Raw genomic sequence first — 24821 nt, forward strand, 5'->3', positions numbered from 1 at the left:
ATATTTCACTGAGATAATCTGTGGTCTATGCCTGCTTCAGAGGACAATTGTCCCTGTGCCTATGAAAACAAAAATGAACTGTCTCAATGACTAAAGACTGGTGTCTTTCAATACAAATGCTGGATCCCAATAAACAGAACATTCCAGATAGTCATAATCTTCTTTAGTGGTCCCCAGAGGATGGTATATCCCTTGCACGTCATACTATCCTTGCACATCTGCATAATAAAAAAATGTTCTGCCTGAGTCCTTCTTATAGATTATACCTCAGCAACACTGCTCATTTATAAATCATTCACCTGAAAAGCTGAATAGAAAACTCATCAAGTAGGGACTTGGGAAATCCAAAATCCAGTTAGAAAGGATAACACTAACTGGCACACTACAGTGTGGATGGATTGGCAGCATCACATTCTTAGCACTAACCCTCAACACTGTGTGAGATTCTCTATCTCTGGAGTAAACCTGTGCCTCAATCTCCCTAATGAGTGCATTCCCAACTATCACTAACTCTCTTTTTCTAAGAACTGGCTTTGAGGTGGCCCACTGGGGCTCCTCATTCCTGCCTACCACCTCAGAATCATCCGAGACACCGTCCAACTCCACAAAAATCTGAAAATGGTGTGACACTTCCAATGCTGGGATTGATGCCCTCAGACAGTGTGCACCTTTACCTTATGCCTTGCAACCGAGACCCACCTATCTCTACCTGTCTGGTCTTGAATCTCCTTCTGCACCATCCTAGAGGTGCACACTACTTTTCTAAAGGGCAACTGGGCCAGGTCCGCCAAGTCTCTACTGCATCGTAGGCCAGGCAACACCTCCTCCTCCAGTTTAGTGACCGTGAGCTCAAGATGCTGGATCAGCTGGCATCTTCTGCAGCTGTAGCACTCATTGAAAACTGGCTCCTCCAAGCTGTCATCTAAAATGTCCAACATCCAATAGGAATTCAATTGCACTGGCCTCATTATTAAACCTTGAGTTAGGATTACTAAAACTGCCTTAACTTTTTTTTTAATTAAAATTCAATGTTTTAACTTAAATAGTAAAACTAAAAAAAATTTAAGCCAATCAAGTTAAAGACTATTTTACAGTTATTTTACGACTGCCTGCTGTTTGCTCTTCTATGAGGTTAACTTTACTTTTCTCTTTCTGCTCTCCTAACTTTGGGCGTCTCTTATTCCTTACTTAAAAGCTCTCCTCTTCACCGTTTGTACTTCTTCATATTAATAAACTCTAAGGCTGTTGTCCCCTTAACTACTCTGCTTACCTGACTGCTAAGAACTGTTCAATCTAGAAAAACTTGCTTAGTGAATATCTGGCACTAGTTAATTTCTTACAATCTTGTTTGCTTGTGCCTGATTGTCATCTTAAAGAGAGCCACCTGCCTACACACTGCTGGAGCCTTCCCTTTTACTGCCTTGAAGTCAGCCGTGGCCTTTTTTTCCTCAGTAAGTAGTATTAGGGTGTTGTACCTTGTTCTTTCCTGAAGAAGGGGCCTAAGTTCCCTCAAAAGCTTGCATATTGTGATCTTTTTAGTTGGCCAATAAAAGGTGCCGTTTTGCTTGGAATCCCCACTAAGGAATCACTGCTTCTGTAACTTATTAACTATTTGTCGCTACCATGCCAGTTATTTACTTACAGTTGGTGCTTTCTGCCCTGCCTCACCGATGCTAGTTCGAATACAAATAACAAGAAAAAGTACACAAGTAACAAGTAAATTTTCCAAATGTACCTCCAAACACCCAGCTGCTTTTGCTCCTGTGTTGGAAAAAAAAGCAAAAAATCCTTCTAAAAGGAAAAAAAAGCTTTAGAAAATCATGCCCGGCTCCTTAGCAGCAACTAAAACACAAGTTTATAGGAGTAAAATTATTTTTTTAATTAACTCTCACACCACAGAAAAAGCAACAACTCTTAGCAGCTTCTCTTTTACTTACAAAGATGACATCAGCACGTCAGTATGTCTCCACCAGACATGTCACACAGGCAGATTAACAAGTACATAACACAACTATTTAGAAATTACGAAAGACCACAGCATTCTCACAAAATCTGTTTCCTTAATCCTCCCGTCTGGCAAATGGTACAGTTCTATTCACAGGGATAGTTTCTTTCCACAAGTTGTAAGTTTACTGAACAACTAATCACTAAAAACAAATGCTATACCTGTTTTTGCATGTAAGGTTATCGAAAATGTAGTCATAATAACAATATTTTATGTGTCCTTTTATATATGGATATTGTAAATAATTATATATATATACGAGGTAAGACACAGAAATAACCAGACTAGGCTTGGGGCTTTCCTGGAAAATGGTCTGGAGGTCAGCTGGACATGAATCATAGAACTATATCCCCTCCTACATGCCCTCTCAAACCGCTAATTTTTCCATAAACCAGTTTTTGACTGACAAAAACATTCCTGTCCTCAATCATCCTCCCTATTCGCCTGATTTATCTCCCTGTGAGTTTTACTTGTTCCCGAACATCAAAAGTGACCTGAAGGGAACACATTTTTCTCCATTGAATGAAGTGAAGACAAAAACAGCAAGCCTGTTGAACAGCCTCAAACAAGAAGACTACCAGCACTGTTTCAATCAATGAAATATACGTATGAAGCGGTGTAGAGATTGGGAAGGGGAGTATATAGAAGGTGACAATATTTAGAATGCTGTAATTCATCAATAAATATTTTTTTTTCTACCAATCCGGTTATTTTTGTGTCTCACCTTGTAATTGTAATTCCCCACCGCTCCAGGGTTTGGCACTGTATCCTAATAACTTTTCTCTTCCTCCCTCTGCAGGCCAGATGATTGACATGTGTAAGACCACCAAGGTCAATTTTGGTGTTTGTCCACCTAAATCTTAAAACAGTTAATTTTGGAACTCGTGTCTGGAATGACTTTTGCACAATTTTTGGGTGTTTTGTTTTGCTACATTCCAATTATATGTGGTCAAAGTGGTGGGGTCCCAACTGCTTATCGTGTTCTGTCTATTCTCTTACAATATATATATTTGTATTTGTGACAAAACACAACCTGTAGACTCCCTAGCAGTTTTACTATATTTGTGAAATTGAAGAAGAATCAGCTAACTCTTAGGAATCACCCATGGCAGAGGATGTGTACCCACCTCTGCTTGCTCCCTTCAATGGCTTTCATAAGAAGACACTGACAATACCTTATCTTAGCCGTATCACTGGTACATAAGTCCTATTAATCTCTGTCATGATAGACAAAGTTTCTGCACTTTTATATTTTCGTTGGAAATGGTGAAGGTGGGTAGAGTAGTAACTGGGCATTAAAAAGTTGGTATGACGCTGGGAAAGTTACATCACAAACGAAGGTGACTGTGTAGAAAAGTGATGTCATTTGTTAATAAATAGCGTTAAAAAAGTGCAAAAACTTTTTGAACGTCCTTTGTGTGTATATATATATATATATATATATATATATATATATATATATATATATATATATATATATATATATATATATATATATTATATAGTGGGGCAGACGATGAGACAAGACAAAGCCAAAAATAACTGGGATACCAACTGGGCAAAGCCCTGATTAATTCAAACTAAAAGAAAAAACTTCAAATGAAACACATGCTCAGTGGCATTATACTGACAGGTCAGTTGCCTTTTACACTGGTCACTTGGTGTTAAGAGACTTTCTTTCTTGTGAGGTCATGTCCAAATGAGACGCCACCTTTCAGGAACATCTCCCTTTTATATTGGAAAGACGAGAAGGGACAGGACTTCTTCTTTCCCTCAAGGGACAGTTTGTTAAGGCTGTTAGGGGATAAAGGAGACAAGATTGTTTGCAACAGCACCCTCTCTAATCCTGGGGTGGTACCACATAACTTAGGTGTGCACAGAAGGTGATTCTCTGGCGCACATATGTACCTGTATCATTCTATTTTTTGTGTGTTTTTGTTCTTTGTATTACTTTTGTTTTTCTGAAGAGACACACAAGTAAGAATTTCATTGTTTTATGTGAACATGGCAATAAATTTGAATATGAATAGCTGCTGAAGGTGGATTTATCAGTGGAAAACCAAAGAAATGTATGTTTTCTCTTAGTTTTGGCTCTTAATTTTTTTATGGTTTTTTTTCACTATTCATAATGGTTGATCAGGGGGATTGCCATGGGCAATATCTTGTTGGTTTACTAGATACCTCTGAAATGTAAGAGGTATGAGCATCATGGAAGAGGAGATAGAGTAGGGAAGCCTAGGAGGTAATACATGGTTGTGTCTGCTCTGGTGAGGAAGAAAAGCATGACATAAATTAACACATATCTATACATACAATTACTTAATATCAATAAGCAAATCACTCTAGATACTTAAAGTAAATACAATGGAAAGCAATTGTATTCCTTAGTTTAAATGAGACCCTTACATTTTGTATTATATTTCTTTGTGCTCCGTGTGAATCTCATTGTGATAGCAGACTCTGTGAAAGATCTAATGTAAAGTAAGAATGGATTGATTGATTAACATAATATTCTGTATCCCATTTCGTCCACTACAGGGATGCAATGGCTAATGGAATGAACCAGTCCTAGGCAGGACACTATCACAGGGCCATTCTTGTGCACATATATTCTCACTCTTATAAAGCCAACTTCTATCCATCCATTATCCAACCCGCTATATCCTAAGTACAGGGTCACGGGGGTCTGCTGGAGCCAATCCCAGCCAACACTGGGCGCAAGGCAGGAAACAAACCACGGGCAGGATGGCAGCCCACCTTTGGGTGGACGAACACTCACACCAAACACACGCACCAAGCACACACTAGGGACAATTTAGAATCGCCAATGCACCTAACTTGCATGTCTTTGGACTGTGGGAGGAAACCGGAGTACCCAGAGGAAACCCACGCAGACATGGGGAGAACATGCAAACTCCACGCAGGGAAGACCCGGGAAGTGAACCTGGGTCTCCAAACTGCGAGGCAGCAGCGTTATCCACTGCACCACCATGCCACCCTAAGGTACAATTTACCGAAAATAACTGGGAATATAGGACAAATGAAGGACTCACTCAGAGAAAATTCAACACTGATATGCATAGAACATGCAAACTCCACATTCACAGTGATTGGAAAAGAGATTGAAACTCAGGATGCTGCCTCAATGTGGCAGAGCCCTGGCTACTACACCACCATGCCATTCTTTAATGATTAATGTGTGCTTATCACTGTTAAAGTATGAAGTATGAACTTGTAAACTTAGCATGAAAGTACGACAGTAAGCAGAAACCAGTAAAATTCTGTCAGTCTCTAGTTTTAGAGTTGGCTGTTGAATATTGTACCCTCTTTCTGTTAAATAAGGCAGCATATTTTTTTTATTCATCTGCCACCACTTGCATATGCACCAGTTCAAATCCTAAACCTAAACAATAACTTATTGGCCCAGAACAAAATCATGGCATTAGTATTAGGTAAAGCCTTCATTATATTTGCTATTAATGCCTAAGAATTACAATGGAGTCAGAGGTGCCAAATTGCAAGTCAAAACTGTACCACCAAGAACTGAATTGAAAAGGCAGGGAAGAACCTAGATGAAGATGCTTAGGCGCTGTTGCAAATACTGTAATTCTTTTAATTGATCAAAGGGTGTCAACAGTCTATTGTACTGACGTATTTGCTGAATCTATAATCGATCAGTGAAGCTTTAACTGGAGGCATGAAAGACCACAGCCTTTACCTTAATGTAGTCCATTAATAAACTTCAAAATTTAATATCTGAAAATGTTAATAGATGAGAGAGAACTTTAGAATATCATTATTGTATACTAATACAAAAATTCACCAAATACCTTAAAGTGTAATTCACGAAACACATCTTATAGTCAACCTATTTTCAATTTATTTTTCCTTATGCAGATCCTTTTGCAACTAATATATAAACAAAAATGGCAGACTTTTAAGTGGATTTGTAGTAATGGCAGTAAAGAAAGAAGATAATATTAACAGTGATTTTTGTAAGAATATTGTTATTACATACATGGATAGACTGACAGAATCTTTTTTCTTCGTATACAGCATATGAAAATAGGGCTCTCATAAGGAGAAATGAAAGATCTAATGAAACTATTTAAGATTTTTCTTAATGTACTTCTCCAGTGTTTGATTAAAAAGTGTTGATAGAATATATATGCACCTTTCAGAACATAAATGTTTTGACAGCTGAATGATACTCACCATACTATTCTATGATATACATATAGGTGCAATTTGGTGGTAACATTGGGTCTTTCTTGGATGGATTGCAAAAAAAAGATAGAAAGAAAAAAAAAGGAAAGAATCTGGTTTTACATGACCTGTAAGGTTTTATAGAGAGTTAGCAACCAGTGACAGAAACATTTTTTCAATGCCTAGACAAGAGAAATTGAAAATGTTTGACTTGTATTTAGAACACTTTTGATTTCTGCGAGGGATTTGGTTCATAGAAGAGAAATACATTAGTCTTAACAGAAAAAAGGCAATGGAACAAAGAAAGAATTTCACACTTTCATTGGAACAAGGACAATAGGATGTTTTTTCAATTTGGTAGAAGAAAAATAGCTAAAAGAAATTTTGCTTAAGAACAAATGAAGACTTGGGTATTGTGAAAAAGATTACCATTGAGAAAAAACAGAACAGTGAATATTTATGTTTGGCATATAGCAGCCAGTGTGAGAAGCACACAGCAGCTTGAATGTAAGAACCACATGTTGTGATGGTCCAGGTCAGTTCCACACTCCTTTGTCACTTCTGGGTGTCTCTTCAACCCGTAACTGTCAATAGTCATGTACCGAGCTGAAGCAGGCAAATAAGGACACACATATTTTGCAAGGGTTTGGTGCAAAAGTGTCAGTGATTTATTAAAACCAAACAGAAAGTGCAAATAGTGCACTGCATAATTTTGTCCCAATAAATAAATAAACAATAAAACCTGTGAAGTGAGGTTAAATGTCATCAAATAAATACGTAATCCATTCAAACAAGGTTAAAATCACAAGTAGGAAAAAGTTAATTAGAAACTTGCAAGTCCTGGTGCATTCATCTTAAAATCTCTTCCACAAGGGTCTACTCAGCCGACAGAGACACCTGCCAACAAGCGCAGTCATCTATCACATGGGCTTGCACCCTAGCCACCTCATTCAGTCAGTGCAGGGCCATCCCTTGGCATTTGCAGGAACCTACGAGTCCTGCTCTGTCTCTCTTCTGCCATCACCACACAACCTTCAGGCAGGAGCCCAGGGGAAGCATTTGATCGCTCCTGTTCCCAGGCTGCTCAGCAGGAACACCCCTCAGCCTCCTCTTGAGCATCAGCCACACTCTTTTCTGCTGTGGCACACTGCCTGTCTCCTCTCTGCATCACACCAGCTCTTCTCCCTATCCTGCCCTCTCTTATTATCTCTTCCATTAACATCTGTGTCTTTTGTTCTCTCAATTTCATCTTGTTCTTTCTGTCTGACCTTTTCTGTCATGTAGACGATTTTTTATCTCCCTGGTTAGGCACAGGTGTGGTGATTTACCTACTCCGAGGTGTGAACAAGATATCTGACATCACCTTTGCACGCATATGCGCATTCAGTGAAGTACCCTAATCAAAACCAGAGTGATGCATGCTCGCATACACCCACATCCAATTGGAGGTAGCACTTCCCGGGACACAATTATTTATTTAATAACTGTACTTTGCCACAGACCTCTCATCACAAGTTAGTCTGAATGTGTAAAACTGGCTTATAATTATATAGAGCACAAAATATTTGTGTTTTGTTTGTAAATCTAGGAGAGGTTGCAACTGAAACAACTAACTCTCGTGACTGAATAAATTCATGTCACTTTATTGAGACCGGAGAATTAAAAAAATGAAATGTATCTCTCTTGCTATGAGTGACTTAAGCAACCACCAGAAGCTCCACACCAACTGGGGACTACCAAAAATCAAAGAGGGCAAGAGAGAAGAAGGGTGGGGGGTTCCAAAATAGGTATACTGGTTATGTCCACAGAAAAAGTCTAGAAACAGCTCTGATCTAAGTAACAAAAATTTGAATATAGTTAAACTTGAAGTAGTCTTTGCACTAAAAGACCAAAACAGACATGGAACTTGGAAAATTGAGACTTTGAGGAAAAAAAAGTACTTGGGAAAGTAGAAGTAAAATCAATTGTTCTATAATTAAGAGGTGGTTTAATTTCAAGCACATCCTGATGCATCTTGCTACTAGACTAGGCAATGACAAAAACAGATCTCAGGAGTTCACAAATGCTTTTGATAATATAAATCATATAGGAAACCACCAGTAGCTGACCACTGATAACTCTTTCATTGAGTATGCTTATCCTATTTAAAAACTCAAATGCTTAGACTTAAAAGACCAACACAGTGTCATAATAATCTTTCCTCCTCTAGCTTCTCATGTTTACCTGGGTCTAATAGCACACATCTTCAGGTTACCCTTATGATTATCCTTATAGTGCTTTTGTCGGCCTGCTGTAGCTCAGCCATCTTTCTCAGATTGACTGGAAGCTACCACTTTTAGAAGCCAACAGTTGTCCATGCAAATGACTTGGCCTGTCAGACAAAGATGAGGTGTTAATCAGAAGTATTTTGTACCAGAGAGGCCACAGATCAGAAAAATCTCATTATTTTGAATTTTAACCTGCCTATGAATGTGGGCAATTCACAGTTAACATCACATGTGCAACTCATCAAGTTTCATTATGGTGTAGCAAAAGAGCAGTCAGTAAAGTAGTCCGCTCAACTGCATTGTAGACAGCAATCAATTTAGCTGTATGTCTTGCTCAGTTCACAAGTATTTAGACAGCCTCCCAAAAAGCAAACCTAGCCTTGGCACAATGTATAGTGAAGATATCTGGATCAAGATTCACATCTGTCTATACAGAGAGAGCGCTGCCTAGTTAGGAGAACTTGTTCATAGCTTGGAGATTTACAGTATGCTTCCAACATTAAGAGTTGGAGAAGAGGTTGTCTTCCTGTTTTCTTGTTACAACACTACCTCTGTCTTCTTCAAACTAAAAGTAAAGTAAATCAAAACAAGAAAAAATAAAAGTTTCAGATATAAAAAAGGGACATAAATTTAAATGAGTGGGAAAAGTTAATCCAACATTTATTCAAAAGAAGAAATAAATATCTGTAGTAGAAATGATTGATGGTGGTTGAATTCTGTTTAATTTTACAAAACAGGGCAAAGTATTGAAAGACAATACAAGTGGTTGTCACACAAATGTTTTAGACTTCTTTGAGCAGGCAGGTGGATTATTGGATGAAAGCAAAATCTATAACATGATTAGTGGACAAAAACAAAGAATACACATGGCTGGTGCTTGTAATTCTGATTCTCTAAGCAAAACACTTTTCACTAAGTGTTTATCTCTAAGTTGGGATATAGTTTCATTTGTAGTATTACAGAAAACAACTGATTGGAGATCTTTTATTTCGCCGCTGCTCTTTAGGTTGCATTAATTCTAAATCAAACACTATGCCTCAGGGTCCATTATTTTAACAAGGCCAAGATTATGCTGTTACTGTGATAGAAAGAATAGCATCCTGTGGAAAGAATTATAGGATTGGACCAGGAAGTGACCCACAAGGTACCAAACCAAAGAGTAGCTGAAGAAACTGTCAGAAGTCAACGCAAAATACGAACACAAAAATCTAAAATAAATCACTGAAAAGGTTAGAAAATTTCTTTTCCTATTCAAGTAATGAGATTTCTCAATTTTTTAGGCTTTTCTTGGATGAAGATGTCTCTGTACGAGCATCTTAAAAAGTCATGGCATAAATGATACCACAAGCCATGTCAAATCCAAAAATAGCATTTCCAGAAAAAAAGAAGACAAGAAACACAAAATGGTGCTGGAATGATCTCGATCAAAGAAACATTAAAAAATAATAAGGTTTATTACTTTGTAAAAATATTTGCTGCAAATAATCCTTGAGATACCATACTTAAATTCATAATAATAACAGGCAAACTACAACAGAGTGTTAGAAAATAATAATGAGGCAATAAAAGCAATTTTAAAAGACAGTGACAAAATACAAAAGGACAGAAACACTTGGAAAAAGCAGTTTATTGTAGACAAGTATAATACGCTTTTTGAAGGCTAATGGAAGACATCTACTTTTAAATAGAAGATGGCTTAAGTTTACCATCATTAAGCAAACTTTGAAATGGATTTAGTGGTTATGTTGATACAGTGCAACTGGTTCCTCCCTCCTGGGGAAAAGTTAGCTAGTTAAATCATAACAATTATTAAAATGATTCAAGGAGTTTGTTTTCAGAGTGGTGCAGTGGTATTACTGCTGCCTTGCAGTAAGTTCGTGTCCCAGGTCCTCCCACAGTCCAAAGACATGCAGGTTAGGTGGTCTGGCATTTCCTGAATTGGCCCTAGTGAGTAGTTGGGGGAGGTTTTTGTGTTTTTCCCTGTGATGGTCTGGCACTCTGTCCATGGTTTGCACCTGCCTTACGCTCTGTGCTAGCTGGGATAGACTCCAGCAGACCCCCAGACCCTGTTCAGGACTAAGTGTGTTAGAAAATGACTGACTGACTTTGTTTTCAAAGCCTGCAATGCAAAAGACAGCTGCATAAAGAACATCACTACAGTACATCCAAGTTCTAACAAAATAAGGGGACTGTAACTCTTTAGTCTTGAACATAGGGCATAAGTGGGAAAGTAATACAGATCTTCAAAGTACATAAAAGAACTCACAAAGGTGATATAAGGGAATTTTTTAATTAGACATAAATGACACTGATGAAGGGCGGCACGGTGGCGCAGTGGTAGTGCTGCTGCCGCGCAGTAAAGATACCGGGGTTTGCTTCCGGGGTCCTTCCTGCGTAGAGTTTGCATGTTCTCCCTGCGTCTGGGTGGGTTTCCTCGGGCGCTCCGGTTTCCTCCCACAGTCCAAAGACATGTAGGTTAGGTGCATTGGTGATTCTAAATTGGCCCTAGTGTGTGCTTGGTGTGTGGGTGTGTTTGTGTGTGTCCTGCGGTGGGTTGGCACCCTGCCTTGTGCCCTGTGTTGGCTGGGATTGGCTCCAGCAGACCCCCGTGACCCTATTCGGATTCAGCGGGTTAGAAAATGGATGGATGGATGGATGGATGGACACTGATGAAGTTAAAGTAAAGCATAATTTAGATAAACATAAGGACACACTTTTTACGAATAAGGTGGGTGAGAGTCACGTTGAGCTCTAGTCATTAAAATTTTTAGTTTAAGAAAACACATTTAATATTGGGGTGGTTTAGTAACTACGTAAACAAAAGTTCATCATAGACTACTTTTCCTTATGTTCTTATGTTCTGATTCATTCTCTTCAATGAACACTAGCTATGACATATGTAGTTATGTAATACAGATTACAATGACACACAACAAGTACAATAATACTTGAAAAATTTGATTTACATGTATTTTTAATACAACATTTTGTTCATATCTCACATCATGTGTCTGTATTTGTTGTTACTTTGGAGTGCCTTGGAGTGCTATTGATTTGAAGGCTGCTGTACACACAAAGCCAAAGAGGTTTCTCAAATGATACATGCAAATTACTGTTTTTCAGACAGCGGATAAATTATATAAGCATGTATTTCAATACAACTTATTTACAATACAACTTATTTTTGTATAACACACCTCACTGAGTGCAGGCACAGAGCGATGTGAACAACTCTCAGTTAAAATACAAGTACAGATTATACTCATTACTAAATACAGAATTAGTACACACATAAATGCACATTTGTTAAAACACAGAAAGAACAAGGTAAAAACTGATTAAACATAAATGGAAATCAACAATATCTGCCCATTAATTAACTGATGAACAATGATGGAGATTAAAATCAGACACAAGAAAGTCAAAAATAAAGTCACAGTCTTGGAGATCTCGGCCAACTGGCCGCCCACCCGTTCCTGGGTTTTCTATAGTGAAAAAGCATTCCACAAGCAAATGTGTTTGAACAAATTTCCTCAAAAATGTAGCAAGAATTGAAGATAACAAATGTGTTATTCAACCTTGCAAAATTATAAGATCTGGCATTTTTGTCTGTTACTGAATTAAGCTAGAAATATGTCAAACTGGTGTACAGATACGGTAGAGCCTTTCTTTCACAATCATCATTATCATGTGTACATTGGCAATAGAAGAAGCTTATGGGGGAGTTTATATTTAGCTTCCCTTCATGGTTCAATCCTGTCTCCAAAACATTTCTTATAAGTTTATCAGTCTTATGCCAGATAATTACTCATAAAGCACAGCCATCTCCAGGTTTTTTCTTCCTATCTGACATTCAGAGATACTCCCAACTCAAGTTCTGCAATCTTGGTCAAGTGTAGGACAGATACAGAAGCTCCTGTAACTTTTCAATTTAAATACCTATTTATTGAATTTTTTTGACTATTCCTAACCCAGCCTTAACCTTAACATCTTTTAAAAGGCAGCAAATTATACAAAATATGCATATAGAAAGACAGAAAGATATTCAGCATGTCAGTGAGAACATGTCATATACCATTCTTCATGTTTCTTGCCAACCACCAACACACTCCCTTAATCTTTTCAAAGAGACCTGACTTGTTAGTGTCATTTCTTTCTTTTCTCTCCTCTTAAACAGGCTTATATTATTTATAAATGTTTGGTGGTGTAGTTACTAACACTCTTACCTCAGATCTCCAAGGGCATAGGCTAGAACCTCTATTTGGTCTCTTAACTGTGGGAAAGTTTCACAATCATCTGATGTCTGTATGTATTTTTTGTGTGTAATTTGGTTTCCTCTCTAATTCAAAGACATACTTAGAGCATTTAAATAGTACAAACTTTCTTGTTATCAGTGATTTTGTAGTGTACTTAGCAGCTTGGAAAGCAGACAAGTATGGAGATATTCTGTAAATATTTTTTATTTTTAAGTTTACCATATATCATGCTAGATCAGTGTTTCTCAACCAATAGGAGTGGGTCAGAGGTTGTTATCAATAGATTTGCAAACACACAAGGAAAAATATGCCACTTTAACTACTGTGACACAGGCAGTCAATCCATTAGGTGACAAAGGCAGTCATCTAAGGAACAATTTATTTAAATTAAGGGGCACCACTTATGAAACTCAAGTGTTGCATGCGCTGGACCTTTCTGAATCCCCCTACCTTTTAAGTCCATGCTATGGACACCAAGACATAACATCCAACACCAAGGGTTCTTAATGGGCTTAAACGGGTACTGTGCTGACATAGGCTAAAATTAAAGGACCCCACCACCATGATCTGACAAAGTGATATGTTTCCCCATGTTCGTTTCACCAAGGGGGATGTACCCTCCGCCCATTCTTCAAATTGCACTCTTTTCACCAAGGTGAACCACTTTGAATCTCGTCTGATTCACCAAGAGGGACTTCACATCCTCCTCCCTCTTGGATCTTAGATTGCTGTCCTGTGGGTCATCAGTGAACTTACTAATGTGCAAATAGGCCCTGAAGCCATAACGGCTGAGAAACACTGTGTTAGATGGTGGTGACAATCAGAAGACTGCAAGGGTTTCCAAGGACCACGAAAAACCTAGAGCTTCATTTGGCAATTCACAGACAAAGCCCATTGTGACTTCACCAATAGAAAAACATTAGGAAAAATTAATGACAAAGTGCCAAGGATTAATCTCTTTTTCACTAACATGAATATGGGTTTTCACATGAAGCTTGCAAAAATGTTCATATATGGTTACCAAGAGTTCTAAATATGTACAGTTTGATTAACACAGTTGATGAATGGGTGTTCCAAAGGGATGGAGGATGATTCCTTGCCCAGCCACAAAGCCATGATAAAGGAAAATAGACTTATGAGCTTTCCAGCTGAGAAGAAACAGGAACACTTAACCTGACATCACCCCAGTATAATGGAAGGACCAAGGGAGTCAAAAACATTTGCATCCTTTATCTCCCGATTCGCTAGATGACAGCATTCCCGAGTTAGGATTCCCACATAAACAGCCATAGGCATTTTGGGACCTCTAGTCCCCTGAGATAGCCAGACTGAGCTCAGTGGGGGCCACCGGGGGAAGCTGCCAGTATTAGTAATCCCTAATTTCAGGGATTTCCATTTGACCTGGAAGTGCTTCCAGTGGGCTATTCCCTAGCACTGGAAGTACTCCCAGGTCATAGATAAAAGAAGTCACTCATAGATAAAAGAAGTCACTCAACCTCATCCAGGTAAGTCAGAGTTGGGAGGCAAAGGACTACACTTGTTTGGGGAAAGAGGAGTAGGACAGAGAAGGAGGAAAGTCTTTAATATTGTAGGATTTTACGAGGGCCTGAAAAGGCACTGGATAAAAATAAAATTATATTTGAACCTGTGGCTCTGTCACTTGTGTCCAGGTTTTGGAGCTCAGTGATGTCCCCTATCTTTCACAACAGTTTTAATATACAGTTGATTTAAAAATACAGTATAACTTACTGGCCAACATGAACACACTGGGAAATACACAAATTCCATAACATCCTCCTACTTATATAAGATCTTTAGTAGTAGAATCATGGATTCAGGACACTTGGGTGCTTATCAATCACAAAAACACTGGTTGTGATTTCTATCGGAACACTTCCTCAGGAGAATGTTAGGTCATCCATTCAAAGCAGGAGAGTAGCCAGGCCACACAACAAGACGTAAGGAAGTCTACCTCAGAATTATTACATGTATAGTCTTGTGATGGATTAGTTAAAATACAGAAGTAAATGCCATCCAGTGAAAGGATTTTATGGGAGTGGTTCATGCTCAGAATCTGATAAATGACATGGAGTTGAAGCAGTTCAGAATTACTCTGTGGCACCCTGCAAATCTGATCAATAATTACTTGAAAGATCTGGTTGAATGTATCGCTGCTAAAACTGCCATAACCCATTATTATGTTATTGAACCAAATACCTTTTGTAATGGGGCATTTAGAGTTGAAAGGTTTCTTTAAAACCATAAATAACAAATATACAGTATTATTGATATTTGTTTTAGCAAAGTTCATTTTTATTGTATTATGGTTGGCAACCTTTTCATTAAATCAAAGTTACATAACACATAAGAATACAAAACATCAGACAGAGAAAATAGTGCAAATATGAGGACAAAAAGGTTCTATCTGTATATCTATCAATTTTCCAAATAAACACTTTCATATAACAGCTAAAAGAAAGCACTATGTTCTAAATCTATACTAATAAAAGGCAAAGCCCTCACTGACTGACTGACTGACTGACTGACTCCCTCACTCACTCACTGACTTACTCATCACTAATTTTCCAACTTCCCGTGTAGGTAGAAGGCTGAAATGTGGCAGGCTCATTACTTACAGCTTACTTACAAAAGTTAGTCAGGTTTCATTTCGAAATTCTATGTGTAACAGTCATAACTGGAACCTACTTATGTACATATATACCGGCCAGAGCCTGCAGCTTGGTCGCCGTATGAGGCGGACTTGCATCTCTCATCGTCACGCCTCCCATGTAACTGAGTGCCTGCCCATATAAGGCCGTCCGTCAGCGGCAATCCAATAGCGTAAAATTACAGTCTTAGCCTCTTAGCTAGGTCCTTATATAGGATTCTTACAGTATGAGATCTATTTCTTTTTTCCCTGATACTTGGCATCTCTTGTTAGTAACCAGTTCATCAATACCAGGCTTGAAATCTTGTGCAGCTGCAACTTTTATGAGGGATGAAAGGTGCTCGACAGTAAGTCTTGAGTGATGTGGGGTTTTGGTAGCTTTCATTACCAAAAACAATTGGGGTAAAGGTAAGTGCTTCTGAACATAGACAGTACTCTTGATGCCAACTTACGGATCTGCACATACGATGGTGGCAGGTAAGCATACAAGCCTGGCAAACCAACTTCATTGTATTTTGCCTTCAAAATAGAATCTGACTGCAGATCAATCAATTCAATTCATATTCTCAGGTGCATTCTCAACTTTGTAAGGGTATGGTGATGTAAACAGCGCAAAGTTCTGTCCGTGTGAATGGAAATCACGAAAACATTCACTGAATTCATTGCTCAGTAATTTAAGTTGGAAAACAAATCATCCAAAAATCAAATTTTACTTTAGTAAGTTTATATTGCAAAATAAGCTGATATGCAAAAAGCCCCCTGACATACACTAATTTTACAAACTCAAAACCACCAACTCACCAACGTCTTGCATCCACTTCCGATCTTCAGCTGTAGTCTGCACTAACTGATTGTTACCATCTAGCACAAAATTACATAAAACTAGAGCAAAAATATCCATCCATCCATCCTCTTCCGCTTATCCGAGAACAGGTCGCGGGGGCAGCAGCTTGAGCAGAGATGCCCAGACTTCCCTCTCCCCAGCCACTTCTTCTAGCTCTTCCGGGGGAATCCCAAGGCCTACCCAGACCAGCCGAGAGACATAGTCCCTCCAGCGTGTCCTGGGTCTTCCCTGGGGCCTCCTCCCAGTTAAACGTGCCTGGAACACCTCACCAGGGAGGCGTCCAGGAGGCATCCTGATCAGATGCCCGAACCATCTCATCTGACTCCTCTTAATGTAGAGGAGCAATGGCTCTACTCTGAGTTCCTCCCAGATGACTGAGCTTCTCACCCTATCTTTAAGGGAAAGCCCAGACACCCTGCAGAGCAAAATCACTTCAGCCGCTTGTATTCACGATCTCGTTCTTTCGGTCACTACCCACAGCTCACGACTATAGGTGACGGTAGGAACGCAGATCAACTGGTAAATTGAGAGCTTTGCCTTACGGCTCAGCTCCTTCTTCACCACAACAGACTGATGGAGAGCCCGCATCACTGCGGACGCCGCACCGATCCGCCTATCGATCTCCTGCTCCATTACGTGAAAATATGCGAGCTATTACTACTTATGATGGTCAGTTCTGCCCAGTGGCCAGTCTCAGCAGCCCAGCCAGTAGTGTAGCCTGCCAGGCTGCTGCAACCTAGCACTTTAGTTGCAACGTCACGGCTCATTAACTTTGGTCAAGGCTCTTGGGTGGATAGGGTAAGTAAAGTCAATAAGTTATGCCGAAGATGCAGAATGATTCAATCACAAACCATAGTAATCATTTTGCACAAGTTTAGTGCTGACTAGAATCTGTCAAGCAGGCCACATGTTTGACATGCCTGTTCTAGATAATAAAAGTACTTAGAAATGATTATACATAAGTTAGATTTTATAAAATAAAGCAGAATAAACATGTCTACGTTTTATATACAGTTATGTTTGTCACCAAAAACAGACGATTTATTGATATTTGTTACTGAGTATTTCTGCAAATCTTTTTTTTTTTTATATATTTATCCATATTACTGTGACAACACACATTTAATCAGTGGCTTTTCACCATTTGGCAGGTCTGCTTTAAACCAGCCCTTGGGAATCTCATTACTTTATGCATCATTCAAAGATGAAATGGGCAACTAGGCAGAAATAAACTTCCCACTTGAACTTGCCTTGTTGTTTTACTCTTCCGTTCCATGTAGGCTCTATTTGTTTGTTTACTATTTATTTTGATATATTTTTTTACAACTTGGTGCCAAACAAAATCCCTTTTGGGTATTGAATAGTGCTAGTCCTGTTAAAATCATTGTTTCAAGTGTCTGAAAACTGGAATAAAACAAAAATATTAAGGGAATACAATAACATGTTTCTAAAACTGGTAGGAAGATAAAAAATATGCATAGCTCTCATAAAGAATGTGATGGGCTTGTAGCTGGGCAATAAGACCAAAAGGATTATTTTTCTATAGCTAGCATAAAATCAATTAAAATGAATAATCTATGCTTATCTAAAAATGATGCCCCTGTATATAGAGCTGTAACCTCATTTTTTTTAAGTAAAGATTATTTCATCCATACAAGGACATATCTTTTCAATAAAGCTTTTGGGAATCATGACATGCACACACACATGCATGAAGTACCATTCTTTTGTCACCATTGTAAATCTCTTTAATTTATTGGGGGGAATGTGCAGTGCACACATATATCTGTTGTATTCTTTTATAAATATATACAGTTTTACAATAAACCATATTAAAACGTGTACAGTAATCTGTTTATCTGACTCGGTATTGTGGTCTTTGTAAATCACTGGCTATTGTGTCTTTTTCTTTGCTTATCTAGAAAGAGTGATGAATACACTTCATGTGTGTGTATGCCTACATTTTTTTCCCTTTGCTTGTATAAAACATTAAGCTTTTAATGGTATGGGCTATAGGGTCATATTATACATTTATGGGTTTTGTGCTAGGAAATGTGTATGTGAAGGCTATCTTTACAACAATTGTACTGGCTCTGCTGAACGTATTAATCATTACTATTGCTATTTAATCTTTTATTACAAAGCTAATCTTAAACTATATTCAAAAAAGAAGCATTACCTTTGTTCATATAGTGGATCTTCTTTAAATAGGCAGTAGCCGTTTAAATTTGTTGTACTCTTTTGATTTATGCAGAGGCGAGTTGAACAGCTGATCTTTTTCCCTCACCCTCTCTATTTTGCTCTTATTTTTAATAGCTTATACAATTCAGATTACACACAATTAAGATCAGTCTATCATGTCACTAGTTCAAAATATATAATTTTTTTTTCAGAGATTGGAATAAGAACCAAAATATTGTTCGTTATTTTTAAAGAGGGTCATAAAGCCCAGAAGAATAATAAGTCAACTTTTATCTCCTGTTTAAAAATGTATAAGCAGTGTGGGGTTGGCTATAGGTTTACAGAATAACTGCTTTCTGTCCTCTGTGTAATGCTTCCCCTGACCAATGGCAGATAAGCTATCTTCCTACAACTTACTCACAGTGACAATATCAAGAGAGTTTTTTGGTTAAGCCAAAAGGAGGTCATTCTAATAATACCCAAGGTCAGAGTTGGGAGCCAGTGAGTCGCCTCGTCAGTTTTCATTTGCCTACTGTGGTTAACGGCACTTACAAGGGTTGGGAACTTGGATCTTTAAGTCATGTGATGTCACTGGCACATGCCACAGAATTATAAGGGCAGGCAGGGGACAGGGCCAGAGATTAAAATGAAAACACTTAGCTGCTTCACTACAGCGTGTCTAAAAAGTAGTTCTGACTGTACGGGCTAGTGTATGCGATAGCATACACAGAGAAAACTAACGTGCATTTTAACAGAGCTTGCTATTTGACAAAATAAACCTTTACATTTCTATTATAAAAGAAATTCTATCCTCAGAGTGCATAAGCAGATGTGGGCCTGCGTTGGACTGTGCACCAAAGACATTACATAATCAGTCAGCTTGGGACTCACTCTTTTCATACAAATTGGTAATTATATAAGTTTTAGAGCATTTCTATGAATGACATGTCATCTCTTCAATTGATATGTTTACTGAGTTTCGCAATTATGAAAGGAAAACTAATTAAAGGTATCCAAGGCTACCAATGAGGTTTTGTCATTTTTGGGCTATAATTTGTATGATAAACAGCGTGGCTAGCACTGCTGTTTTAGGGCTCTATAGTCCTCGTATCAAATCCTGGAGTTCAATTGTCACTAAATAGGCTCCTCTGTGTAGCACAGACTTTCTCTCACATACCTACTAAATGCACAATTTATTTGCATGTATATAATATTTAATTTGCAATGAGTGTAGCATATGAGAGTGCCCTCATGGAGTCTCTCTAGATCTAGAAAAATGACAAGGGAGCCACAGAAAAAGATATGAGATCATTATGTTAATACAAAAGGGAGAGATTAAAAAAAATTATAACAAAAGAGAGACAAAATACACTTTTTTTTAGGGAAAAGAGACAAAATACACTTTGCTGCTAGAAACCTACTAAAATTATTTTTAATTTGCATTTGAAGCTAGCTAAAAACCTTCAAGTGCAATCTACTATATAAAATATAACAATCTAATAGTGATTTATGCTGAAAATAAAACTGACACCATTTTAAATGAGTATAAACATCACATCACAATTGCACCGCACATTCAAAAGATAACAAGAAAAAAGAAAGAGAAGTGTACAGTCTGCTTGCACAAAGAATGAATATCCACACTTTATGGTTTTAAATACTACTAAATCTTACACATTCCAACTAAAACACAAGTATGCAGTAGCTCAACATGCCAGGAAACCATTTTGTCATGGACTGGTGTCTCTGTTGTCACTTTCATGAGTGCTTTCTGCTGCTGTACTCACAACTCTGAATTAGAACAAATGGAGTGAATGAATATTATACATAAATAAACCCTACCCTATTCATGCAGACCAGCAAAGCCTGAAGAGTTTCAGCCTAGAAGCTAATACATTAAAAGCAAAAAACCTAATATGTAGCCCGTTTAGCTGCACTGTATAATTTAATAATATATATTTTGAAATCTAAATGCATCTTCTCCCTAAACTTTATTCTGGGCAACTCTGAATTGTAATGGAAGCGTTCTTTGAGGTGTAGCACTCCTCAAAAGTATATTTCTAATGCAGAATAAATCTCATATGCTCGTACCTAAAGTACTTAATAATGCAAAAGTTGTTCTTTGCCCAATATTAGGGTATGTTTACATTTTCTATAGTAAAAGAAGAATGTTATCCATCAGAGTGGACATAAAACCCTTTTTAAAACTGCCCCCAACACACTTCTATTTAACATTTTGCATTGAGATTACATTTTCTCCATAGCCAGTCCACAAATTCTAAGATTAAATACTTATATGTTCTGGTTTTCCAAAAAAGTCCACAAACAACAGTTATACTAAATCCTGATTTACAGTAGATAACACTGACATAATGTATAATTTACAGCTAAAGAATTCAATTCTTAAAACCTTGGTTTTTGAGATGCCACTCAATGTACATACATGTAAAATTTCAGGCATTTCATGAATGGTTGACACAGGGCCAAGAACTGGCATTTTCATTTGATTGTGAAAAGAGTGCAATTATATAATAAACTTACTGGGATTTTAAGGAATTTGATAGCTTCGGGCATCTGCATGAATAAATGGCCCTACATACAGTCATCACAACAAAAATATCGTAATTAGCAATTTTCTTGCTTTGTAGAACACTTCCACAGATTTCTAATGTGATCCTCTTTACTAGACACATCTGTTGATTTATTTCCAGAATAAACAAGGTATTTATAACTGAATGAAATCCCACAGGCAGGATCTCGTTACATGAGGAGCCATAGATCAATTTAAATTGTACACAAGTCAGCCAAATTCTCTAAAGCACTGACATTTATGAGATAACTCTCATAAAATAATTTTACAATCTTTCATAATAATAAATAAGCGTTTACGTGTATTAAAGACATTTCAACTACTGTCACTTTTACTCTTTAGCCGTATGTGTTTATACATACTGTACATGTATTAAGGAAGAAAGAAGAGAGAGAGAGAGAGACAGAGTAGGGATGAGTTCTGGGTAATAAAATAAACATGGAACACTTTACATTTTACATCAGTCTCTTAATTCATTTAAATTCAGCTTCTCCCCCACTTTATGTACTAGACTGGAGACTGTGACATTAATGTAATAACCTCCAATGATTCTCTTCTTTACAACTGTCACTTTTTTTTCTGGGCTTGTGCCTATAATCCATGCTACTAGCTTTCTACAAACTCAATACACTGATGCTGAGTCTGGTAGAAGAAGGATATCATCTAGGAGATGACAACTTCATCTAGAGTGAAATCAAAGGCAGCATTCTTGTCATCAATAGTCATTCACCCAGCAGTTGTAAAAAGATACAGTGCTAATTGATGCCTTGCTAACAGCACACTTTCACTATAGTAAAAGAAATTTATATGAAAACGTTTTCTCGTGGTTTACCCTAGCCCTCCTTTTATATATCAACCACTTCTGTACATCAACACCTTACAAATAACCTTTACAATACAACAGCTGTAAACTGCCATTCAGTGCAACTGGAGTGCAAGCATGATACATGTTTTACTCAGGGTTCAGCAGTAATTCTGAGGTGGGACTGAACAGAAAACAATATGGCTTAAAGAATGCCACGGACAAACACTACAGCTATACATCACATTGACTACATCATAGGAGGAGGGAGGAGGAGGTTGGGAGTATGTGCTGATTAAAGCACATTGCCGCACCCACCACACGATGAACCACGCAGATTGAGATCCAAGTGCATGTTTTAATAATATAATTTAAAGTAGATGCCAAACAAATTGTTCATACAGTTCAGGAGACTGTCAAAAATAAACATATGAGTAACTGTGAACATTACACAGTAGTACGCACCATATGCACTGGCATAAATGATTTAAGAACATTAACCCTGTTGGATTTTCACTGAAAAAAGTGACTCAGGCATATTAAGAATGGGCTACAACTCAAAAAATATGCCAACAGCAATCCTGTGGTTACAACAAAGCCAGTGATAAAAGAATCTAGGGGAGTCTTACTTTTGTACAGGACTTGTACAGAAAGACTACAGACAAATGACAGCAGAACCTACTGTTTGAATAGTAGACATGCTTATTTGGTCTGAAATTTCAAGAGTGTGATCATGGCACCACATTGGCTAATAATAAAAAAAATAATCAATTTTGAAATATCATTACAGTGCATCTCTATTAAAATGAAAGGCTGATACTTTCACTGTGTTTAACTGGATACTTAGCATTCAATACAGATATTTTAGCCCATTTACTATTCCAAGTGTGCATCCTCAATGTTTTATTGACATATAGAGCTGAATGTGCAAAACATAATTTAAATACATCTCATATTCATCTCCAGAAAGTTGCTCTTCAGATAACGTATTGCTTAACTTTCAAAACTGAACTGTGAGTGCAAACGGCAGCAAGGTGAAAGAGAACATGGAGCAAGGCACATGCCCGTTTTCTGGGCCAACAGGAAGTGAAGAGTAAAGTGATCTTCCTGTCTTGCTCTGACTGCCTGCAAACTGTGGAATAAGCGGACCACTGTAGGCTTGGACATGAGTTATTTTAACCTGTTAGAAGGATGAGTCACCAGACTTGGTCAATCAGTCAATATGTTTGGGTCTCGAGGGTACGAAATCAAATTTGTCTGTTAGGTCTATAACTACTATAAATAATGACATAAGTGAAAGCCATCTGGATGTGTATCACTAATGCAGGAGGATAAGACCTATAGTAGGTGTTCACTATAACTATAATTTACCATATTAAATACATGACCTCATAACATTATATAAAGTAAACAGAGGAAACAATATAGTAAAGTGGAATTGCACTACCACTTAGTAATGTATTTGGTAAGTCCTATATAAAATAAGCATAATTTATATTGAATGGAGGAGAACAGAAATCAGGAAGAGTGAGACGAATCAGAGACTGTTTAACCATAGTGATGGCAGTAGGAAAAAAAACTGTTTCTACTCATAACATTTCCTCGATGGTAATAACTGAAAGGTGATGGTTGCCTGAGTGGGGGTAGTCTTTGTTTATATTTCCAGCTCATTTCCTGATGTGTGATGCATACAGGACCTCAATGGATTCCAGTTTCAGTCCTAAAATCTTTTTTTCTGTCCAAATAACAAGCTGCAGTTTATGTTTTCAGTGAGCAGATACTCTGCAATACCAGATTTTTATGGAGAAAAAGAAGATGCTTTCAGTGACGATGCTATAAAAACTGTACTGATTGGGACAGGTTCAACTTTTTAAGTTGATGAAGAAAAATCATCCACTCCTGAGTTTTTTTGGTACAGCATAGATGATCCTTGATCCTCCACCAACAGGAAATGTTGATGATGATTCTCTTAATGTTAAACATGACTCTCTTGATGTTACAGCCATTGTAAAGATGGCATATATTTACTAATTGTTTGTAAAAGATATATCACTTCGTATTTAATACAAATTTTTACATAATGAGAAGATATTTCAATTCTGCTGTGGGCCCACAACCTGCAGAAAAAATAGGGTCTGGTGGTGATGTGATCTGGTCTGAAAACAGAAGTCTGGAACATAAACACATTAACTGACTCTTGGGACATGGAATGTCACCTCTCTTGGGGGAATGGAGCTGAAGATGTTGGTTCAAGCAGAGTAATACCAACTAGATATAGTTGGGCTCACATCCAACCAATGTCTTGGATCTGGAACCAAACCTCTTGAAAGAGGTAGGGCTCCCCTTTATACTGGAGTTGCCTAGGGGGAAATGCATCAGGCAGAAATTAGCTTCTTAATGAGCCCCTGTCATGTTGGAGTTTGTCCCAGAGAATAAGAGGGCTGCCTTGTGTATGGCTTAAGGTCATGAAGCAGAGGACACTGAATGACATATGTGTTTATGTATCAAATGGTGGCTTGGAGTACCAGGACTTGTAAAGTTGCCTGGAGTGGATCCTGGAATGGGTCCCAGCTGGGGACCACATAGGTCTGCTGGGAAACTTTAATGCCCACATGAATAATGATAACAATAAAGACACCCAGAAAGGCATGATTGAAAAGAACAGCCTTTCCTGATCTAAACCCGTGTGATGTTTTGTTATTAGATGTCTATGCTAGCTAGGCATGGTTTGTCCATAATGAACACCATGTTCAAGCACAGTGTAGCTTATATGTGTACTTGGTGCCAAGGCACTTTAGGCTAAACATCTATGATCAAGTTTATAATCATATTGTTAGATTTATGGCCTTAGGTTCTTGGCACTCTGGTGAGGAAAGGGACAGAGCTGTTAAGTAATCACCACCTGGTGGTGGAGGTGCCTGGATAGACATGGAAAGCTGAAAGTGAGTTGTGAAGGTGGACTCGGAACATCTGGGAGGCTCCTGTTCAGAACACTTTCAACT

The sequence above is a fragment of the Polypterus senegalus genome, chromosome 12, assembly GCF_016835505.1.
Source record: "Polypterus senegalus isolate Bchr_013 chromosome 12, ASM1683550v1, whole genome shotgun sequence".
Classification (NCBI taxonomy): Eukaryota; Metazoa; Chordata; class Cladistia; order Polypteriformes; family Polypteridae; genus Polypterus; species Polypterus senegalus.